General features: G+C 41.2%; 1 long non-coding RNA gene across 1 annotated transcript in view; it reads right to left on the reverse strand.

The window, feature by feature from the left end:
• Positions 1-740: 740 nt before the first annotated feature.
• The window catches only part of LOC110496334 (uncharacterized), a 32,177-nt gene continuing 8,959 nt past the window's right edge, over positions 741-23,958 (reverse strand). The window contains exons 2-3 of the long non-coding RNA XR_005037490.2: positions 2,241-2,291; positions 741-1,917 (exon numbers count right to left, since the gene is read on the reverse strand). This is a non-coding gene — a long non-coding RNA (uncharacterized LOC110496334). The remainder of the gene's footprint in view (positions 1,918-2,240; positions 2,292-23,958) is intronic.

The raw sequence follows: 23,958 nt of genomic DNA on the forward strand, positions 1-23,958 counted from the left end.
GGTAATAATTCAAGGATCTGCGGGCATATTCTTTGAACGAAATGCCTAATTACATCCTCAAAGCATCATCATTTTACCAGGGTGTCCAGACAAAAAATAGTGTGAAGAAGGTGTGCGTGTGTGTGTGTGTGTGTTTTTCTCTTCAATGCCTGAGTCTAAAGGGGGACTACTTTTTTCCCCCACTCTCTCCGCAATACCTTTCACTCCTGCTCTATTTAAATAAAGAGGACTTAGAGCTGTAGCCCAACACTTTAGTCATCGTGACACTCCTGCATGACAACGTCAATCATAGGGGTTGAGGAGATTCTATTCTGTGATGCAAAAACTGTCCCCCACCTTCCCAAACTCACATCCAATGTTACCTCCCTCCTCTTCCCCAACCTAACAGTGAAGATTTCCCCGTTTGCCACATTGCTTCATTTGAGTTGACACGATGTATGTGCTCTCCAATGACAAAAATACAGGCAAATCTCAAAATATCATAATAAAGAGAGGCTGACATCTACCAGTGTTTTTGGTCAACAACATCGGGGAAATGTGTCCTCCGTCTGTAGACACGGCCTTAGAGGCCATTTCACCAATTCCTTTTGTTGTGTAAACGTTAATAAAAAAAAAGAAAGAAAAATAAACCGTCATGAAATAATCTTTCACTGGGTAAGAAATGCAAGTCAATTCTACGACATATATATACATCGGATCATAGTAATCAAAAGTTATCATATATATAGTACAAATTGTTATGATGTGTATGTCGTTTATTTGAGTGCTTATACAGTATTTCATGAAATATCGTCCTACCATCAAATAAAGAAAACACCAATTAATAGCTCTCATTGGCCACATACTGTACCAGAGCAGTTTAGGGAAGACAACTACACAATGAGGGCAATTAATAATCCCTTCTCCCCCCTCTCAATATTCTAATGATAAAAAGATGATCAGGCGAGGTTAATATCTACGGAATATGCATAATTTATATGGCCTGGTACAAAATACTCTTCTGTCGCGGTGCGGCTGCTCATTCACTCGGCTAATTCATTGGAATAAAGTGTCCCAAAGGGTGTGCATGTAATCACCCTTAATCCCACATTGATCTGAGAGAGAAGGAGCAAAAGAGAGTAAGAGGGGGGAAAGCTTTCTGTCATACTGGGACGAGCCCTTGCTGAGGTAGGTTTATGCGATTGCAAGGAATAATTTATGAGTGTGATTCCTTCTGAGGTTTTAATATCTGTGATTAAAGAAATTAGGCAAACGCGAGTCTGATTTTCAAATGTGTAAAGCTTTGAAATGTTGCTGCTACTACCAGTATTAAAATGTGTTTTTTTACTCAAGATAATAACAATAATAGTAACAATAATGTTAACAACTAATAATTCATTTCAGACAAATGTGCTATAAATACCCTCTTATGACTTTACAGCAAATATATATATTTAACATTTTTTTATTCAATTCGTTTTTTAATATCACGAATATGGTTTAAAAAATAGAAATAGTACTGAGGCTTCTGTTTTTCGATCTTTAAAATATAATCACTAAATAAATAATTTGTTCATCTTATTTGCATGTTGCTAAAATAAGTCCCTGATATTCTGCTAGGCCAGCTTTTTGTGTTTGTTTGTCTGCAGGGTTATCAGTGTTAACATGTCTATCTGATACTATTCATCCACTACACACTGATTTGAATAGGTTCTCGTAGCGTGTGTGTGTGTGTGTGTGTGTGTGTGTGTGTGTGTGTGTGTGTGTGTGTGTGTGTGTGTGTGCGCAAGTTATCTGATCTGGCCAGTGTCTCCAAGGCTTCATCTCAGCCACAGAGCGAGAGAGAAAGCGAGAGTGAGCGAGAGAGCGGCCGGAGTTCCTGGATCCGTTGGGAGATAACTGGAACACTGTGGAAATCCAGCCAGGAATCGTTCTCAACTGATCGAGACAGACAGACAGACAGACAGACATTCATAGAAACATTTATCCACGCCACACATATTGTGTTGGCCTTTTAAGAGTTTGTGCTGCTTTCAAGTGATGCATGTGAACATTGGAGTGTTTAAAATCATTGTTCCTTCTCTTTACCAATATAGTGTGAATAGACCTTTTGAAATAAGACCCTAATTCCCAAGCACATTTAACTAAACATTTGTTTAATACACAAATAGGAATATTTCTGTTCAGATTCTATGCTTGTATATAATGTTCAGTATTGTGAATAAAGAATATCCATATATAAAGAATATCCTTATACTCACATTATCAATGTCTGTATCCAACCATTTGTGAAGACCGTGGGTAACAAAAATCTGCAAATAAAACAAGCATAAACATTACATATATAAAAAAAAAATCAGAACCGCAAGGTTTCTGCCAAATCTATTAGATAAATCACATTATCTGTATTTTAGAATAAAATGACGTCTACATATCAAATTGTGAGAAGCAGTATCTCTCTATGTTGGCGTCATCCTGTGAAATGCATACGGTAAAATGGATTTCCGTAAAACCCCATGGTCATGTGTTTCATTGATTTATTTCATTGACTGAATGGTGGATTCATTTGAAGGGGGAACGTACACAGCCATCGGCAATTTAACTCCAGTCCAGACCTCTCAAGCCTGTAAGGTAGGGTCTAGGAAACCATACAACACACGTCATTATCAGCCCTGCTAATATTACCCCCCTACTCCTCTTTATTAAACTAGCATTGGGGACTCATTATGCTGTGGTCTTTGTCCTTATTGTAATTGCCCTCTCGGCATGGCTGTCCTCCTCTCTCCTACTCTGTGACGGCTAGTGGGCAGTAGGCTACATCAGCACTGTACTACACCAGCGGAGGTGTCTAAGGGAAAGCAAGTGCGTGACCACCTCCACCACCCCTCCAGGGACCCCGCAGCAGCCCAGTCAAAGTAGTGTCGGGAGGGACTCGAGACTCCATTGCTTCCCCGCTCCCGGTTCAAGAAGCAAGAAGGAGATGGACTCTGGTGCAATGGTGTTCATCAGGGTGGAGCTCAGTTTTTATTGATTTAAATGGATGAACTGAGAGAGAACAAATAAACTTTGTTTTCTATGCATACAATTCTATTAAAATCATTCAAACTACATGCATTGGAACAGGAATGACAGCAATTATCTCAAAATTCTAATTACACATCTCTTAATTCATGTTTTCTTTGCCGTTTACAATTTCCACTGAATTATGTTTTTCCTTCTTCAGCATAGTGAAATTAACACCTTTACTGTATTTTCGAATTATATAACTCAAGGTTCTTTCTGCTTTTACCACTCTTAAATATGTTTATAAATGTGTGACATGCGATAACTGTATACAACTACAACTACAGTGAAAATAACATTTGAGGACAGAAACATGAATTGTACAATAAACATTAATAATACCTGATGTATGCTGTTTATTGTTGTTTGTTTATTCCAAGTATCCAGTATGTTCTATGAGAACTGTATTATCAAATCAGAAATCCCTCTAAGGGACAGACATACATATTTTGGAAAGTTGTACAGTACATACACTACTTGGCCAAAGGTATATGGACACCCCTTCAAATGAGTGGACTGACAGGTGTATAAAATCGAGCACACAGCCATGCAATCTGGATAGACAAACATTGTAGTAGAATGGCCCTTACTGAAGAGCTCAGTGACTTTCAATGTGGCAAAATCATAGGATGCTACCTTCCAACAAGTCAGTTCAACAAATTTCGGGCCTGCTAGAGCTGCCCCGGTCAACTGTAAGTGCTGTTATTGTGAATTGGAAACGTCAGCCACAAAGTGGTAGGCCACACAAGCGCACAGAACGGTGCTGCCCGAGTGCTGAAGCGAGTAGTGCATATAAATTGTCTGTCCTTGTCTGTCCTCGGTTGCAATACTCACTACAGAGTTCCAAACTGCCTCTAGAAGCAATGTCAACACAAAAACTGTTCGTCGGGAGTATCATGAAATGGGTTTCCATGGCCAAGCAGCCGCACACAAGCCTAAGCTCACCATGCTCAATGCCAAGCGTCAGCTGGAGGGGTGTATAGCTTGCCGCCATTGGACTCGGGAGCAGTGAAAACGCGTTCTCTGGAGTGATTATTCACGCTTTACCATCTGCCAGTCCGACGGACTAATCTGGGTTTGGCAGATGCCAGGAGAACGCTACCTGCCCGAATGCATAGTGCCAACTGTAAAGCTTGGTGGAGGAGGAATAATGGTCTGGGGCTATATTTCATGGTTCGGGCTAGGCCCCTTAGTTCCAGTGAAGGGATATCTTAACGCTACAGCATACAATTCTGTGATTCCAACACAGAATTGCTTCCAACTTTGTGGTAACAGTTTGGGGAAGGCCTTTTCCTGTTTCCGCATGACAATGCCCCCGTGCACAAAGCGAGGTCCATACAGAAATGGTTTGTCAAGATCGTTGAGGAAGAACTTGACTGGCATGCACAGTCAAGTTCTTCCGCATCAAACTTGACCGACCCCAACCCCATCGAACACCTTTGGGATGAATTGGAATGCCGACTGCGAGCCAGGACGAATAGACCAACATCAGTGCCCGACCTCACTAATGCCTGTGGCTGAATGGAAGAAATTCCCTGCATGTTACAACATCTAGTGGAAAGCCTTCCCAGAAGAATAGAGGCTGTTATAACAGCAAAGGGGGGACCAACTCCATATTAATGCCCATGATTTTGTAATGAGATGTAGTGTATGTGGCGCTATGTAGTGTACTGGCGCCATCTACTGAGCACATTCGTCCAAATACAATCCAACATCATCAAGTCCACCACAACTTTCCTTAATTGGGAAATAATTGCATGTCTTTCAAAGGAGATCTCATTCCTTTCCCCTTATCATTTATTTAACTTTTCCTTTTTTTCTAAGAGAAAAAAAAGGGAGAAGAAACTTAAATATGTTATTTTGCCTTACTATTTGAGGCAAAAGAACATACAATTTGTGCAAATACTGTGCCTCAATTAAGGGGAGGGAAGACAAGGCTTGACCAATTATCCCATGGAAGAGTGGGAGTCTCTTGGGTTTGGGGGGAGCAGTATATCTCCACGTTCCACTGAAGTGTTATGGCGTGTTAGCACCTCAGCTACTGAACATATTGTAGACTTATGAGAGTAGCAAGGGCCAATGGAGGTGTGAAAGAAGAAGGCATAATTGAGATGTGCTGGCTAGTATAGAAGCCACAAATAAAACTGTGAAACTGTGTGCTAGCAAGTTAGTATTTCTGCTTTTCATTGCAAGTTTGAAGTTTGAGAGCTTCTTGTGTTACCAAATTGCTTAGAAACATAAACTAGTCAGTCCAGAACTTACATTAAAGAATATCTATTAGACAGAAAGCAACATATCTTTAATTATTTTTTTGTAATGTTTCCCCCCCAATATTATTTATTTTAGATTACCTCATACAATTAGAATGATTTTGGAGAACTACACAATTACAGCAGTATGCTATTTTTAATGCACAAGGTCCAATTTGCACCGAGGCTTGATGACTGAGTCTGGTCAGTCCATTGTAGCTTTCATACAGTCCTCTACACTTGTATCTGCAGGAGGATTAAGGGTTGGGGTCCATGTTCTTAGTCATAACTACACATCCCAAGAAAGGACTATGACCTAGCCTACATTTTCAACAGGGTTTTAATCCATGTGAGTCAATTTTGACCTCGCCATGCTTACAACTAAAACACACGCCATCGGGCAACATAACTTAAACATCTATCCCTATCATTTGGCTTTTAAAATAGATAAGGAATCAACACACAACCAGACACTACAGTTTATCTTCCTTCACTCCAAGCGTAATTTTCGTCTGTTGTACTCCTAAACTGTTCAAGAGTCAGTGGGTGATCACCAAGGAGGCAGTTTATCAGGGTTAGAGAGGTGTCCCTTCTCCGGTCTGGCTAGCATAACACAAAGTCATCTTTTTAGGGTTGTATCTGAGCTTTATCATAGTCTCCTCGCATCTATGGCCCCAGGGGCTTGTTTGTCCTTCGCCCATACCCTTTGCCTCTGTCACATTCAGCTTCCCCATTTTCTCTGCACACTCTGATTCAAGAGGACGGCATTCGTTCTGTTGTATGTGGTCTTGGGCTACAACAAAAGCCTGCACAACCAGTAGTACTCCAGGAGACAGGTGGTCCACCCTGATCAAGGCATGTTGTATCAGAGCTCAACTTCACATGCTTTGTAAACAACAGGTGTAAACTAACAGTGAAATGCTTACTTATTACAGGCCCTTCCCAACAATCAAGAATACAATCAAAAAATGAAATACGGTGTATTAATTCCTTGTGTTGCTATTTTTTTCTATTATTATTATTTCATTTTTGATTGGCTATATACACAGGGTACCAGTACCGAGTCGATTGTGCAGGGGCACAAGGAAATTGAGGTAGATATGTACATGTAGGTAGGTGTAAAGTGACTAGACAACAGGATAGATAATAGACAGTAGCAGCCGCATATGTGATGAGTGTGTGTGTGTGTGTGTGTGTGTGTCTGTGTGTCTGTGTGTATGTGTAATGTGTAAGTGTGTGTGTGTGTGTGTGGGTAGAGTCCAGCGTGTGCATAGTGTGCATGCATAAGGCACTAACACCACTGAAGTATATCAAGACGAAGAGGGATGGCGAAAGGGCTAGTATTATCAACTGAGGAGGAGTAAGGTCCATGGCCAAAGAGCTCTATTTTCATGTTGTAACGTCTGCTTCCGACTCACACTCTCAAACACATAGATCCCCTGAACGCAGCTCACTTTCCAACCCACTTTCCAGCTCACACTCTCAAACACATAGATCCCCTGAATGCAGCTCACACTCCAGATCCCAATCAACTGAATTCTGATCACCTGTTCACACACCTGTACGTCATTTACTCACACTATTTAGTTCAGTTCTTTACACCCCATCATTGTGAGGTATTGTTTGTTTTTGTACACATTATATTCAGAGTGCTGTTCATTTCTGTATTAGTCCTCCTGTGTATCATAGTTTTTGGCCATCCTCACTACCAACTTTTTTTTGCCTATTCCCTGCCTGTTCTTTTGCTATCAGATTTCTTGTCATCAACCTCTTGCCTGATCTCCCGGACTACGTTATTTTTCCCAGCCTGTACTGTTACCTTTTTGGAATCCCTGTGTATGACCTTCTGCCTGTCCCTGGACCCTGCCACCTGCCTCCTCCTGTGGTCCTTTACTAAATAAACACCTGCTGCGCCCTGCGCTTGAAACCAGCACTCTGTCTCCCATCATAATCATTATACATGTCATCTGACCAAAACACCAGTTCCAATCCAAGTGCCAGGGCCGGTTAGCAAAATCCAGGCATTTACATTTGTTGGATGACATGAAAATAGATATCTTTGGCCAAGCATACCAGTGGTCCTCAGATCCTCAAAAGGTTCTACAGCTGCACCATCGAGAGCATCCTGATGGGTTGCATCACTTCCTGGTACGGCAACTGCTCGGCCTCCGACCGCAAGGCACTACAGAGGGTAATGCGTACGGCCCAGTGCATCACTGGGGCCAAGCTTCCTGCCATCCAGGACCTCTATACCAGGCGGTGTCAGAGGAAGGCACTAAAAATGGTCAAAGACTCCAGCCACCCTAGTCATAGACTGTTCTCTCTGATACCGCACGGCAAGCGGTACCAAGAGACTTCTACAAATAAGACTCCTGAGCATCTAATCAAATGACTACCCAGACTCTTTGCATTGCCCCCCTCCCTCTTTTTACACTGATGCTGCTACTCTCTGTTATTATCTATGCATAGTCACTTTAATAACTCTACCTACATGTGCATATAACCTCAATTTCCTTGACTAACCAGTGCTCCCGCACATTGGACTCAGTACACCCTGTATATATCCGGTACACCCTGTATATATCCGGTAAAACCCTGTATATATCCTCGCTATTGTTATTTTACTGCTGCTCTTTAATTATTTGTTACTTTTATTTCTGTACTTTTGTTTTTGTTGGTTAAGGGCTTGTAAGTAAGCATTTCACTGTAATACCTGTTGTATTTGGTGCATGTGACAAATAAAATGTGATTTGATTTGATGGGTTTGGCGTCAAAATGAAAATGCAAAAGCAGAAAATATCCCCATTCGTACTGTAAAATATGATGGTAGATATTTTTTGCTATGGGGCTATTTTGCTTCCACTGGTCCTGGGGCCCTTTACCAAGTACCAGGACAATTAAGCCAAAAATCTGGTTGCCTCTGCTAGGAGGCTGAAACTTGGCCGCAAGTGGATCTTCCAACAAGAACAATAACCCCAAGCACACATCAAAATCCACAAAGAAATGGTTCATTGACCACAAAATCTAAATTTTGCAATGGACAGTTCAGTCTCCGGGCTTGAAACCCATTGAAAACCTGTGGTTTAAATTAAACAGGGCAGTCGAAGGATATCAAGGAGGATATCAAGGATCTGGAAGGATTCCGTATGGAGGAATGGTCTAAGATCCCCAATGTTTTCTGTAACTCATAAAACATTTTTGAAAGAGACTCAGTGCCGATAGGCGAGCTATTGAATGGTATTGAAAACAGGGCTGTCAAATTTTGACCAATTCCTTTTCCTTGATTCCTCTTCTCTTCTCGCAATTGTATTGTTATTAGTATAAAATAATCATTTTAAAAATGTAGCATTCAATATAGCTCAGTATTTGAATGATTTATTTTATCTTTATAAAGGGTGCCAATAATTGCGGACCCCACTGTATATGAATTATATTCTATTATAAACTGAGTGGTTCGAGCCCTGAATGCTGATTGGCTGACAGCCGTGGTATATCAGACCGTATACCACGGGTATGACAAAACATGTATTTTTACTGCTCTAATTACGGTAACCAGTTTATAATAGCAATAAGGCACCTCGGGGGTTTGCAATATATGACAAATATACCACGGCTAAGGGCTCTTCTAATGCACAACGCAACACCTCCTTGGATCTTATTGCTTAATTACATTATATATATTATTTTGAGTACAGCGGTGGCACTTGCCCTCACAAACATATTTAGTTTCTGTCGCAGTGGCAAACAATGACAGGATTGGCCATGTTGTCAACTAGCCTATCTGACCCCCCCTCTCCCCACACAACGACCTTAAGCGCTCGGAAGGTCAACCACCGCATCACTGTCCCCAGGCTATAGACCCACTGCTCTGGGTGTGTACAGCAAAAACATGCATATATTTGTTTTTCATCAAATGCAGACGCAACCCAAAAGGGGTTATCGCCGACAGCAAATGATATGACAGTGCAATCGCTCATGCAACACTTGTGAAAGAAAAAAGAAGGGCTTGATAAAAAAAAGCAGGGGATGAGAGAGAGAGAAGGATGCAATTGCTGAATTTATTTTGACAAATTTTTGGTTTGATTCGAAGCGAATGGAGCTGAATTTGGAGATATTTTTGTGATAACAAAAAAAAAAGGGGGGTTTATATATGTGTCCAAAAAACTATATTTTTTTTATATATTAACTTTCTTATATCTCCTAGATACAGGACAGACACATTTAAATCCATCAGTTTTTCTTCTTCTAATGGGCTGTAGTAGTGAAGGCCAAAATCAGGATTATATCAAATAATGGTTTTACACTTTTTTTGTGGTTGACTCCTACAGGAGTCCTAAAATTCAAAATCATATATCTAAATGATCCATGGTATGACCATCTTAAAACAATGCCATATTTTAGTAGAACCCCCCCCCCCCCCCCCCCCCCCCCCCCCCGCGCCCCCCGCCCACCCTTTCAAAGGCTTAGACTTTTAGAGTTAAGTGGGTGTCAACTTTAACGCTTGAATTAGAAGACAACAACCATAAATGATTTTGTACCATATTTACCCCCCCCCCCCCAGGGAATAAAACACCATTTTAACTCTTTTTTAATACTGCTTCTCTCTACAATCCAATCATAAAATGACACCGTCACCTCGGGACATCTTTCAATTTACGCCTTTCTGATGCTCAATCTTGCTGCAATAAAGCGTAAATACTGCTAATCACTTAGAATTTAATAGAATACAACTTTGTCCATCCACCTTACCTTAAAACTTATCCTTAACACTCAATACTGCACCTATAAACTACATTCATGTCAGAACGTGTCACCTTCACACATTTGAACAGTAAACCTCATGGATTATTCCATTATTCCACTACAAGCTCACAGAAACCCACCCACTTTCCTCCATGGTATCCCATGATCCTCCCCTGCAAAGCCACATGGAAATCCTGTCAAGCAGCAGGAAGTCTATTAAAAACTGCCAGCAGATACTAGGCCACCGTTGGCAGATCCTTCGCCTGTATGTCTGCATCTCTGCGTGCTGGCTGTTTGCTTGGCCTCTGTGTGGTGAGCCTTCTTAAATGGCCTCTGTGAATTCTAAAGAGGCCCTCACCACTTGCTGTGTGCTGGTATAAAGATTGCTAAACGTTGAAACCCTCCCCCTTCTGTAAAATGTATGGTTGCCTGCGTTAAAAGACAGCATGGTATTCGATTGGGTGTATGTCACCTGAAAGACACGTTATAACCTCTCTCCCCGCCGTTGTCTTTTGTTTTTATTTAACTCGGACTCTCTTGAGATCTCATGTCCCTTGCTGGCACTGTGGAAGTCTCTCTCAAATTGAATGCACAAATTAAGTCCCTCCACCTTTCCATCCCACTAAATCTTTCGCTCTTTCCACTTTGCTGAGCTTGAATAGTGTATTCCTCCTTAAAATATGCATGCTATTAATTAAGTAAAATGATTCCCTGACTGCCAAATATCCTGTGCCAAAGACTGTCAACACAAAAAGCATGCCTGTGAACTTCTAACGAAGGGTGCATCTCTTAAAATGTTGAGTTACAGCCTTCAAGAGCTCCGTGTCTACGCGCGAGCGTTCACCCACACTCCCATCACTCCCACTCGATCCTCTCAGCCAAGCCCTGGAAGTAAGTGGCGGTTTCTTTTTCCTGTGTTTTTTTAACAAGGCTGCACAATGGGCTGACATACGCACTTGACAGGCGAGCGGTGAAATTTTAATTACATACCTTCCCCTCATCTTATAATTGCTGTTGTTAATCAGTCATTAACTTCATCCACCCCCCTCGGGGTTCACTTCCTAAATCTCCCCACAACACATTTCAGCTCAATAAATTCCGTCGCTCTTTCCTGGCCCCACTGTGTAATTTCATATATTTTTTAAGCTGTCATCTTTTCCTTTTTTCACCGCAAAAACAGGGGGTATTTGTTATTTGTTCTCTGAGGGGTTGACAGTAACAGGCTTTTAATCATAACTTGCATTTAAATGATGCATCTCAGGTCGATCAAGATGGTAAAGTAATTCAAGAAGGCGCAGATAAGGGTGCACGATAGGAGTCATTGTGCCCGGGTGCTAGGCGAACATAAGCTCTGAATGATTCCGCACAATGGCGATTGAGCTACAAGGGCCTTCGTCTTTCCCCACCCCTCCCACTCTTCCCTCCATAATTTCAACCTGTCCCACGAGCAAAGGAAAGTTGATATGAGCAAGGATGTACGCGCGCGACAGACAGTTTATTTGTCTCTCGACAAATCCCCCTCCCCCATTGAAAAGAAACAGATGTTTTTTTGGGAACTGTCTCAAAGCAAGTCAAACCACTACTTATATTATTCAGAGGGGTGGGGATTCCTCACACTGTACGACCGATGCGGCTGTAGCAATTTATCGTTAGCGCGTATGTGAGTGTTCAACTGCCTCTTCTCTTCTACTGGCTGAGGCCTGTTCTTTTTCGGGCACAGCTACTTCTCGCTCCAGGAAGTGCTAGAGAAAAAAGGTACCGCTAGGTACACTTTGACACTGTTAGCACTTGTAACAAGCGTTTAACACATTTTACACAGATAACACTAAATTAACGAGTTAATGCAGACATGAGTAAAAACTCAAAAGTACACTGACTGTATAAAACATTAGGAACACCCGGTCTTTCAATGACAAACAGTACCAGTCACATTTACTTATTGGACACATTTACTCATTCCAGATTGCAGCCCAAATAAGTTCAAGTAACAGACACATCATAACATCAACTTTTCAGAGGAGACTGCGTGAGTCAGACCTTCATGGTCGAATTGCTGCAAAGAAACCACTACTAAAGGACACCCATAAGAAGAAGAGACTTGCTTGGGCCAAGAAACACGAGCAATGGACTTTAGACCCGTGGAAATCGGTCCTTTGGTCTGATGAGATTTTTGGCTCCAACCGCCGTGTCTTTGGGAGATGCAGACTAGGCGAATGGATGATCCCCGCATTTGTGGTTCCCACCATGAAGCATGGAAGAGGAGGTGTGATGGTATGGGCTGCTTTACAGGTGATTGTACTGGTACTGTACACTGACCAGGTGAACATTAGGATCCCTTCTTGCTTTTAGTTGTTAATTCCACTTCAAGTTGGTGTAGATGAAGCGGAGGAGAGGAGAGATGTTAATGAATGATTTTCAAGCCTTGAGAGAATTGAGACATGGACTGTGTATTTGTGCCATTCAGAGGGTGAACGGCTAAGACAAAAGATTTAAGTGCCTTTGAACGGCGTATGGTGGTAGGTGCCAGGTGCACTGGTTTGAGTGTGTCGAGAACTGCAACGCAGCTGGGTTTTTTCACACAGTTTTCCATGTGTATCAAGAATGTTCCACCTCCCAAAGGACATTCAGCCAACTTGACACATCTGTGAGAAGCATTGGAGTCAACATGGGCCAGCATCCCTGTGACACCTTGCATGGTCCATGCCCCGATGAATTGAGGCTGGCAAAAAGGGGTGCAACTTATTATTAGGAAGGTGTTCCTAAAATTTGTACACTCAATGTATATATACACTGAAGAAAAATATAAACACAATATGCATCCATTTCAAAGATTTTAGTGAGTTACAGTTCATATAAGGAAATTAGTAAATTGAAATGAATTTATTAGGGCCTAATCTATGGACTTAACCTGACTGGGCAGGAGCGCGGGCATGGGTGGGCGTGGGAGGGCATAGGCCGGTTGGACACACTGCCAAATTCTCTAAAATGACGTTGGTGGCATCTTATGGTATAGAAATGATTATACAATTCTCTGGTAACAGCTCTGATGGACATTCCTGCATTCAGTATGCAAATTGAATGCGCCCCTCAAAACTTGAGACATCTGTGGCATTGTGTTCTGTGACAAAACTGCGCATTTTACAGTGGCCTTTTATTGTTCCCAGCACAAGGTGAACCTGTGTAATGATCAAGCTGTTTAATCAGAGTCTTGATGAGTCACACCTGTCAGGTGGATGGATCTTGGCAAAGGAAAAATGTTCACTAACAGGGATTTTGCTCAAATTTGAGGACAACATTTGAGAGAAAGAAGCTTTTTGTGCTTATGGAAAATTTCTGGGATATTCCAGAACTAATAGTAAGCAACACATACTTAAAGAGAGGAAAAGAGCCATGGAGTGGTGGTGCTACAGATGGAGAGAGGAAACTTGAACTTCAAAGTCCAGAGTTGGGAAACTGAAGAATTTGTTGAAAACACGGCCAATAAACCCAAATGTTGTTTTCACTGCGTTTAAAGTAAGAGTCATTTGGTGTGCGTATTAGTCGCCTCCATGATCCAAAAGTTACCGGAATATAAATCAATTAAAATATCAACTTCCTTCTTGCCTTGCTTTCACATTCTTTGAAATGCAGGAACTCAGTGAAAGGATACAGATTAAAATACTACAAAACACACAAAGATATTTAGACTGCAAATTAACCCTGCGGCCCAATCCCAAACCGAAAAGTTTATCTAGGAACACTAAGAGACGGAAAATAAAGTTACATTCTATTCTATGTGTTACAGCGAACAAGGGAAATGTGTCTTCTGACCAAGGGATTGTGTCCCCCCATAAATAACTCCTGAAGAAGAAACGTTGAGAGGAACCAGGCTCAGAGGGAAGACTGGCTGTACCAGGTAGAAGTTAAGTGTAACTTAGAAGGGGACATCCAGGTAACCAGGCAGTTGAACCATTAGTTTTGACAGAGAGGGAACAATCACACTGGAGTCACCGGTGTGTTAAGAGCGAAGTCATTCAGACATCACAAAGAGTGGCACACCCCATTACTTTAAATACATTATGCATATTGTAAATGGCACACGTAAAACACGGCATTGTCACAGTGCCCCATCATTCAGAACAGATACTGTAGTGTTACAGAGAGAGATTTGAAGCAATGTGATATAAAGTGAAGAGGCAATGTGCTTAGTAGAAAGCTTCATGACCTATACCAGGGGTTCCCAAAGTGGCGTCCGCGGAGGTACTGCAAGGTGTCCACACAATTGATGTATTAAAAAAATGTTTTTACATTTAATTGTTTATTGCTAGCATCACATTTTTGACCAGGGATCTGTGGAAAAAAGTTAAGGGGGTTCAATACAATACAATGTAATATTATTAATCATCATTTATGTTCCCTTAGATGCACATGGGCCTGGGAGGCTCAAAGGGATATTGGTATCTTCAGTACTCCATCAATTCTACTCCCCCCCCAACTCAACTCTTCTTGTATTCCCCCAAACTTTGTTGTTTTGAACATAAATCCACTGTACTGTAATTTAAGCTATAAAACTGTACAACAACAAAAAATCCCTTCCCCTTGGCAAAATGTGTAGAATTGCAAAAACAATTGCTTTAAAACTGCAAAATGTTCTCTCTGCCCGAAGGCAAAATGTATAGAATTGCAGGACATTAGCTTTAAAACGGCAAAATGTTCTTTCTGATGCCAGGACGGGGGCTTGTGTAGTGCTATTTTTATTACACTATACAGTAGGAGTTGTGTTCTGATATTATGAGAGGGTCCCTGGTAAATGTTCTATAACAAAAGGGGTCTCGACACAAAAAGAAAGTTTAGGAACCACTGACCTATTCCTTATACCAGGGAACATAGCAATTAAGCACAACAGTCCACATGAAAAAAAATGAAATGGTTTTCATGGGTTTGCATAATTGAGACATAATTATGGCCGTACTATGGACTAAATACCCATACAAGCTAAAGTCAAACAAGTACAGAAACATATGATTGACTTTATCATTACTGATTACAATTAACAGATTTAGACTGTAATTACAGACGGTGTACCACACTTTCAGGGGTTATTAACGTTTGGCTAGAGTTCTCTTTCCATCATGGCATGGCTTTTTAAAAACCTTTAAATAAATCATCATCATCCTGAACTGCCCTTTGTCATCACATGCAAATCACGCCCTACAGCTAACATGCAATTACAATCAGTGAGCTTAGCTGATTCTCCGAGACAACAGTAGTTAGCCTGTGCCTAGTACAGTACGTGTCCCGTGTGAGAGGTGCTTTTGTGGCTAATGAAGTCTCTGGAAGATGGTGATTGGCGGCTGAGTACCTGTAGAGGCAGCAGAGGAGAAACAAAAGGTGTTCCAATTCTGAAGGAAAGTCTTCTAGGGTGTCCATGCAGGCTTTTAGGAAGGAAAATAGAGTAGGTTTGAAAAATGTCCCCGGTTCAGTTCAGAGTTAGATGAACGTTTGGTAACAAGAGTTTGACGAAAGTTTGGAAACACTTGCTATGAATACTCTCTTCTGAATATGGGTATGAGAGAAACAGTTAATTCCCTCAAAACTAAATCTGCATTCCATTCCAAGCTTGCAACATTTGGCCCTGGAAGAATCGTACAGTGAGATGGTCTTTAACAGACAATGTTTCATTGTAACAGCAACTGTTTTATCAGCGTGTAAGGTAACCTATTTTACTCGCATCATAGGGGGGACGAAGATAAGAGCACCAGGAGCCGTGACTTATTGGGGTGTCAAGCAGTTGAATATCATGGATGCACGCAAGAAAACTCATATGTTGGAGCAGTTACGAGAGCATGAATTAATACAAAGTCCACTTTACTTCCATTCTCCCAAGAATTACGATGAATACCTCAACTACATCAAATTGTCCAAGTGAAATAAGAGCTCAATGTACTGCTCCAGGGCATAAAGATACAGTTAACCTTTTCCTCTACCTAATTTAAGTGACAGTGTGTTCATTTGAATGATAAACTGGGTGGTTCGAGCCCTGAATGCTGATTGGCTGACAGCCGAGGTATATCAGGCCATATGTCACGGGTATGACAAAACATTTATTTTTACTGCTCTAATTAAGTTGATGACCAGTTGATAATCGCAATAAGGCATCTCGGGGATGTGTGATTTATGGCCAATATACCACGGCTAAGGGCTGTGTCCAGGCACTCCACATTGCGTTGTGCATAAGCACAGCACGTAGCCGTGGTATATTGGCCATATACCACACCCCCTCGTGTCTTATTGCTTAAGTAAAGAATAACAAATCTAATAGCTCAATCGCATTTGCTCCAATTGAATAATAAGAAGCTGAATTAGACACATTGAAGGACCTATTTGTATTGCAGCGAGGTGGGCTCTTTTGAAAAGAGACCTGTCTTAGACAGTGCATGCCACAAAGCTTATCATAATCATTTATGTGATCTTCTGTCAAATGAGTGTATGACAAGGCATTCAAAATAGTATTTTGTTTTTTATCATATGTTTCTCAAACATTCATACACTTGCTCAAGTGTCTTATCAACTCCTCACAAAAGCCGTTACAAAATGACATATGATACAATATCACAAACTGACAAAATATTTACCCTATCCTGAAATAACACCATATTTTGTGAATGTGGGACACTTTTTCATTATCAATCGTATCTCCTCTCGGTTTTTAAACGATGAGCAAGTGGCATCTGTTTCGGTCCCAATGAGCAGAAATGAAACGATCCCTTCCAAAGCCAAAAGTTAAAGTCTGATTTAAAACAGATTAGTAGTTTTACTAGTGAGAATGTACCCTCGTTTATATGGATACATTTATTATGCAAAAAGGGGTCTCATCTCCTTGTTGGTTAAAACTATTTAATATTCGCCTTCTCTCCTATAAAATACTCTGGAAAATGTTGCAATTTTAAGTATTTCCCAAGTAAAGGAAAATTAGCAATTTTTCACAATTTGGTTTATTTGCTTGATAGATTTAGGATGATGCAGGCTTTTAATTATTCCGTGTTTGACGAAAACTTTACTTGTTGAACAGTAACCCGCAAATAAATGGCCATCACAATAAGAGGTTTTAATAATGCAGTCAGTTTCATGTTCATCTTTAAGCAGGATTCCAATGATACCTCTAATGCACATGATGATTAAGTGTAATTCCAATACCGACTGTGTTGTTCAAAGTCTGACAGGCAATAATTTGTTCTATTATATTCTGCCATTTAATTGCCTAGGACCGACATCCTTTGACGCATCACGAGGCCATGATTTACAATTAAAATGGGCGCCGAGGATCATGGGAGTGACATTATAATCGTCTAACACGGAGATTCCCTCTCATCTGCGACGGGTAGTGCCGAAAGTAAAAATGTTTCATTTTAACTAGATTCCATTTGAGGATTATAAAATGGTAAAGTAGAAGAGGATCGGCCAAACAAAATAGGCCTAGTTAAGTGGCGACTGCTCTGGGAGAAGAAGCTAGTGAGCTGTAGCCCTATGCTGTCAGGACTAGGCTTCTCACACAGACACACACACACACATTACAGACAATGCAGAACGGATGGTTTAATCTGAACAGGGCAAAGAAGGGAGGTACCAAATGCAGGCTTGAGTTGAGACATACATCCTTTGGGCTTTTAAGATGTAGGGATATCACAATACATTTTAGATTAAGAGAGAGAAAAAAGACTATACATTCACAGGTTTAGAGTTCACAATAAAGTTTAAGAGTTGCATGATGTTGTCAGGGCTTCCACTACACCCAACATCTCCTATGTTGGAAAGAGAGAGTAGAAGAAAAAGCTCAACGCAAACTAGCAATTCAATGACTCTACGAGGCTGTTTACGTGTGGTGTGTCCGTATTAAACCAATGTTTCACTGAATCTTAAGACCTGATAAATAATTTAAGGAGTGCAGAGAAACATAGCGAGTGGGGAGGATAATTTGGGCTGTTGAGTGCATGTCCTCTTTCCCACGTGATGCAGGAGAAAAGGAACGCTCTCATTAAAACCTGTTTGGGCTAGGGGGCAGCATTTTCACTTTTGGATGAATAGCGTGCCCAGAGTAAACTACCTCCTACTCAGTCCCAGATGCTAATATATGCATATTTTTAGTATTGGATAGAAAACACTCTGAAGTTTTTAAAACTGTTTGAATGATGTCTGTGATTATAACAGAACTCATATGGCAGGCAAAAACCAGAGAAAAAATCCAAACAGGAAGTGGGAAATCTGAGGCTTGTAGTTTTTCAACTCATCCCCTATTGGAGATACAGTGGGATAATGGTAATCTTGCACTTCCTAAGGCTTCCACTAGATGTCAACAGTCTTTAGAACGTTGTTTGATGCTTCTACTATGAAGGGGGGCTGAATGAGAGGGGAATGAGTCAGAGGTCTTGCAGAGAGCCACAGGCTCGTGACGCGTGGTCATGAGAAAGTTACCTCTCGTTCCATTGCTTTTCTACAAGACAATGGAATTCTCCAGTTGGGACATTATTGAACATTTATGATAAAAACATCCTAAAGATTGATTCTATACATCGTTTGATATGTTTCTACGACCAGTAATATAACTTTTCGGAATTTTCGTCCGACATTGCCTGATGGAATTGCCCGCGCCTCGTGAGTTTCAATTTGTTTACTAAACGCGCGAACAAAAGTGTTTGGACATAAATTATGAACTTTATCGAACAAATCAAACATTTATTGTGGAACTGGGATTCCTGGGAGTGCATTCTGATGAAGAAAGGTAAGTAAATATTTATAATGCTATTTCTGACTAAATGTTGACTCCAACATGGCGGATATCTGTTTGGCTTGATTTTTCATCTGAGCGCCATACTCAGATTATGCTTTTTCCGTAACGTTTAAAAAAAATCTGACACAGCGGTTGCATTAAGGAGAAGTTTATCTAAAGTTCTATGTATAATAGTTGTATCTATTATCAATGTTTATTATGAGTATTTCTGTGAATTGATGTGGCTCTCTGCAAAATCACCACATGTTTTGGAACTACTGAACATAACACACTAATGTAAAATTTGATTTTTGGATATAAATATTCACTTTATCGAACAAAACATACATGTATTGTGTAACATGAAGTCCTATGAGTGTCATCTGATGAAGATCATCAAAGGTTAGTGATTCATTTTATCTATATTTCTGCTTTTTGTGACAACTCTCTTTGGCTGGAAAAATCGCTGTGTTTTTCTGTGACTTGGTGGTGACCTAACATAATCGTTTGTGGAGCTTTCGCTGTAAAGCCTTTTTGAAATCAGACACTGTGGCTGGATTAACGAGAATTGTATCTTTAACATGGTGCTTAATACTTGTATGTTTGATACATTTGATTTATGAGATTTCTGTTAATTGAATTTTGCGCCCTGCAATTTCATTGACTGTTGGCGAGGTGTTCCGCATTCCCAGACAGGTTATTTGGCTTTTGTCCAGCGTGAGTGGCTGTGCACCGTCGGAAGAGCAGAGTAGAAATCACCTTGCAGCCTTGTGTTTCCTCCATTAAAGATGAAGGATCGGGGTAATATTTGCCTGCAGGCTGTTTGCTGTGGGTCGTCCCGGCAACTGTTTCTGCTACTTCTGCAGATCATGTTGTTTTGAGCAACTTTATGGGTCTTTGATCAGACTCATGTTTTGGAGAGAGCAAACAAACCAAGAGATTTCAGGAGAAGGGGAGTCATTCAATTCAGTGACGCAGAATTCACTGGAAGCGTGAGACGACTTAAACCACACTACAATTGGCACTTTATATTATATTGGTATTGTAGCAACCACAGCTAACACTGTTACAGTGTCCTGACATAACAGAAGTGTGCTGTGCTTTGACGTGTGCTGGTTTAAGTCAAGCTACCCCCATATTTGCTACACTGGTGTCAGAAGTGGAATATATTTAACCTATTTCTTACATTATTATTAGAATTGTAATTCTACAGATTTTGCTATGTTGGTGTCAGAAGCGGGATACTAAACACTGATACACTGGTGTCAGAAGTGGGATACTAACTACTTTTCTACATTGGTAATAGAAGTGGGATATTAACCTGGGATCAGAACCTGACAGAATAGCGCTGGAGGAGATGGCTGCCGTTTTACAGGCTCCTAACTTATTGTGCTATTTTGTGTGTCTTATTTCGAACAGAATGTTTCTGCCGCCGTCTTTTTTGACCGAATCGAGCTTCTGGATATCGGGACAGCGATTACTCACCTCGTACTGGACAAAGATTTTTTCTTAAATGAGTAATATGCGAAGGATTTACTTCACGCACCAAAATCCCAATCCCAAAATCCCAATCAACAGCATGAAGAAAATCCGACATGGATCCGATGGCGAGTGTGTAGTCCGCCTCCACCATCAGTCCTATTAGCCAACGTGCAATCATTGGATAATAAACTGGATGAGCTCCGATCAAGACTATCCTACCAACGGGACATTAAAAACTGTAATATCTTATGTTTCACAGAGTCGTGACTGAACGACGTCACAAATAACATACAGCTGGCTGGATTTTCCATGCATCAGCAAGACAGAACAGCTGCAGCTGTAAGGCAAGGGTCTGTGTCTATTTGTGCAGCTGGTGCAGAAAATCTAATATTAAGGAAGTATCAATGTTTTAAGATTGAATCGTACATTGAATCGCACCATTATCCCAGAAACCCTAGACCCACTTCAATTTGAATACAGCCCCAACAATTCCACAGATGACGCAATCTCTATTGCACTCCAACCTGCCCTTTCCCACCTGGACAAAATGAACACCTACGTGAGAATGTTGTTCATTGACTACAGCTCAGCGTTAAACACCATAGTGCCTTTAAAGCTCATCACTAAGCTAAGGACCCTGGGACTAAACACCCCCCTCTGCAACTGGATCCTAGTAGGTAACAACACATCTGCCACACTGATCCTCAACATGGGGGCCCCTCAAAGGTGTATGCTCAGTCCCCTCCTGTACTACCTGTTCACCCATGACTAAATGGCCAAGCAAGATTCCAACACCATCATTATGTTTGCCAACGACGACACAGTGGTAGGCCTGATCACCTACAACGATGAGACAGCCTATAGGGAGGTAAGATACCTGACAGTTTTGTGCCAGGATAACAACCTCTCCCTCAATGTGATCAAGACAAAGAAGATGATCGTGGACTACAGGAAAAAGAAGGCCAAGCACACCCCCATTCTCATTGACGGGGCTGTAGTGGAACAGGTTGAGAGCTTCAAGTTCCTTGATGACCACATCACCAGCGAACTATCATGGTCCAAACACACCAAGACAGTTGTGAAAAGGGCACGACAACACCTATTCCCCCTCAGGAGACTGAAAAGATTTGGCATGGGTTCTCAGATCCTCAAACAGTTATTCAGCTGCACCTTCAAGAGGATCCTGACTGGTAGCATAACTGCTCGGCCTCTGACTGCCAGGCAATACAGAGGGTAGTGTGTATGGCCCAGTACATCACTGGGGCCAAGCTTCCTGTCATCCAGGACCTCTATGCCAGGCAGTGTAAGAGGAAGGCTCTAAAAATAGTCAAAAACTCCAGTCACCTTAGTCATAGACGGTTCTCTCTGCTACCGCACGGCAAGCGGTACTGGTGCACAAAGTCTAGCTCCAAAAGGCTTCTTAACAACTTCTACCCCCAAGCCATAAGACTCTTGAACAGCTAATCAAATGGCTACCCAGACAATTTGCATTGACCCCCCCCAGTCATTTTTACACTGTTGCTACACTCTGTTTATGATCAATGCATAGTCCCTTTACCTCTACCTACAGTGGGGCAAAAAAGTATTTAGTCAGCCACCAATTGTGCAAGTTCTCCCACTTAAAAAGATGAGAGAGGCCTGTACATTTTCATCATAGGTACACTTCAACTATGACAGACAAAATGAGAAAAAAAATCCAGAAAAATCACATTGTAGGATTTTTTATGAATTTATTTGCAAATTATGGTGGAAAATAAGTATTTGGTCACCTACAAACAAGCAAGATTTCTGGCTCACACAGACCTGTAACTTCGTCTTTAAGAGGCTCCTCTGTCCTCCACTCGTTACCTGTATTAACCTCTTGAACTTCTGGGGGCAGTATTTCATTTTTGGATGAAAAACATTCCCGTTTTAAACAAGATATTTTGTCACGAAAACATGCTCGACTATGCATATAATTGACAGCTTTGGAAAGAAAACACTCTGACGTTTCCAAAACTGCAAAGATATTGTCTGTGAGTGCCACAGAACTAATGCTACAGGCGAAACCTAGATGAAATTTCATACAGGAAGTGAGCCAGATTTCGAATGCGCTGTGTTCCAATGTCTCCTTATATGGCTGTGAATGCGCAAGGAATGAGCCTACACTTTCTGTCGTTTCCCCAAGGTGTTTGCAGCATTGTGACATATTTGTAGGCATATCATTGGAAAATTGACCATAAGAGACTACATTTACCAGGTGTCCGCTCGGTGTCCTCCGTCGAAACTATTGCGTAATCTCCAGGTGCGTGCATTTTTCCATTTTGAACAGAGGAGAAACAAAACTGCCACGAGTGATTTATCATCGAATAGATATGTGAAAAACACCTTGAGGATTGATTCTAAACAACGTTTGCCATGTTTCTGTCGATATTATGGAGTTAATTTGGAAAAAAGTTTGCGTTGTAATGACTGAATTTTCAGGGTTTTTTCTTAGCCAAAAGTGATGAACAAAACGGAGCGATTTCTCCTACACAAATAATATTTTTGGAAAAACTGAATATTTGCTATCTAACTGAGAGTCTCCTCATTGAAAACATCCGAAGTTCTTCAAAGGTAAATTATTTTATTTGAATGCTTTTCTTGTTTTTGTGAAAATGTTGCCTGCTGAATGCTAGGCTTAATGCTATGCTAGCTATCAATACTCTTACACAAATGATTGTGTAGCTATGGTTGAAAAGCATTTTTTGAAAATCTGAGAGGACAGTGTTGTTAACAAAAGGCTAAGCTTGTGAGCCAATATTTTTATTTCATTTCATTTGCGATTTTCATGAATAGTTAACGTTGCGTTATGGTAATGAGCTTGAGGCTATAATTACGCTCCCGGATACGGGATTGCTCGTCGCAACAGGTTAATGGCACCTGTTTGAACTTGTTATCAGTATAAAAGACACCTGTCCACAACCTCAAACAGTCACACTCCAAACTCCACTATGGCCAAGACCAAAGAGCTGTCAAAGGACACCAGAAACAAAATTGTAGACCTGCACCAGGCTAGGTAAGCAACTTGGTTTGAAGAAATCAACTGTGGGAGCAATTATTAGGAAATGGAAGATATACAAGACCACTGATAATCTCCCTCGATCTGGGGCTCCACGCAAGATCACACCCTGTGGGGTCAAAATGATCACAAAAACCACATGGGGGGACCTAGTGAATAACCTGCAGAGAGCTGGGACCAAAGTAAAAAAGCCTACCATCAGTAACACACTACGCCGCCAGGGACTCAAATGCTGCAGTGCCAGACGTGTCCCCCTGCCAGTGTCCAGGCCCGTCTGAAGTTTGCTAGAGAGCATTTGGATGATCCAGAAGAAGATTGGGAGAATGGCATATGGTCAGATGACACCAAAATATAACTTTTTGGTAAAAACTCAACTCGTTGTGTTTGGAGGACAAAGAATGCTGAGTAGCATCCAAAGAACACCATACCTACTGTGAAGCATGGGGGTGGAAACATCATGCTTTGGGGCTGTTTTTCTGCAAAGGGACCAGGACGACTGATCCGTGTAAAGGAAAGATTGAATGGGGCCATGTATCGTGAGATTTTGAGTGAAAACCTCCTTCCATCAGCAAGGGCATTGAAGATGAAACGTGGCTGGGTCTTTCAGCATGACAATGATCCCAAACACACCGCCCGGGCAACGAAGGAGTGGCTTC

The sequence above is a fragment of the Oncorhynchus mykiss genome, chromosome 18 (genome assembly GCF_057628025.1).
Source record: "Oncorhynchus mykiss isolate SJ-2025 chromosome 18, ASM5762802v1, whole genome shotgun sequence".
NCBI classification, from domain to species: Eukaryota; Metazoa; Chordata; class Actinopteri; order Salmoniformes; family Salmonidae; genus Oncorhynchus; species Oncorhynchus mykiss.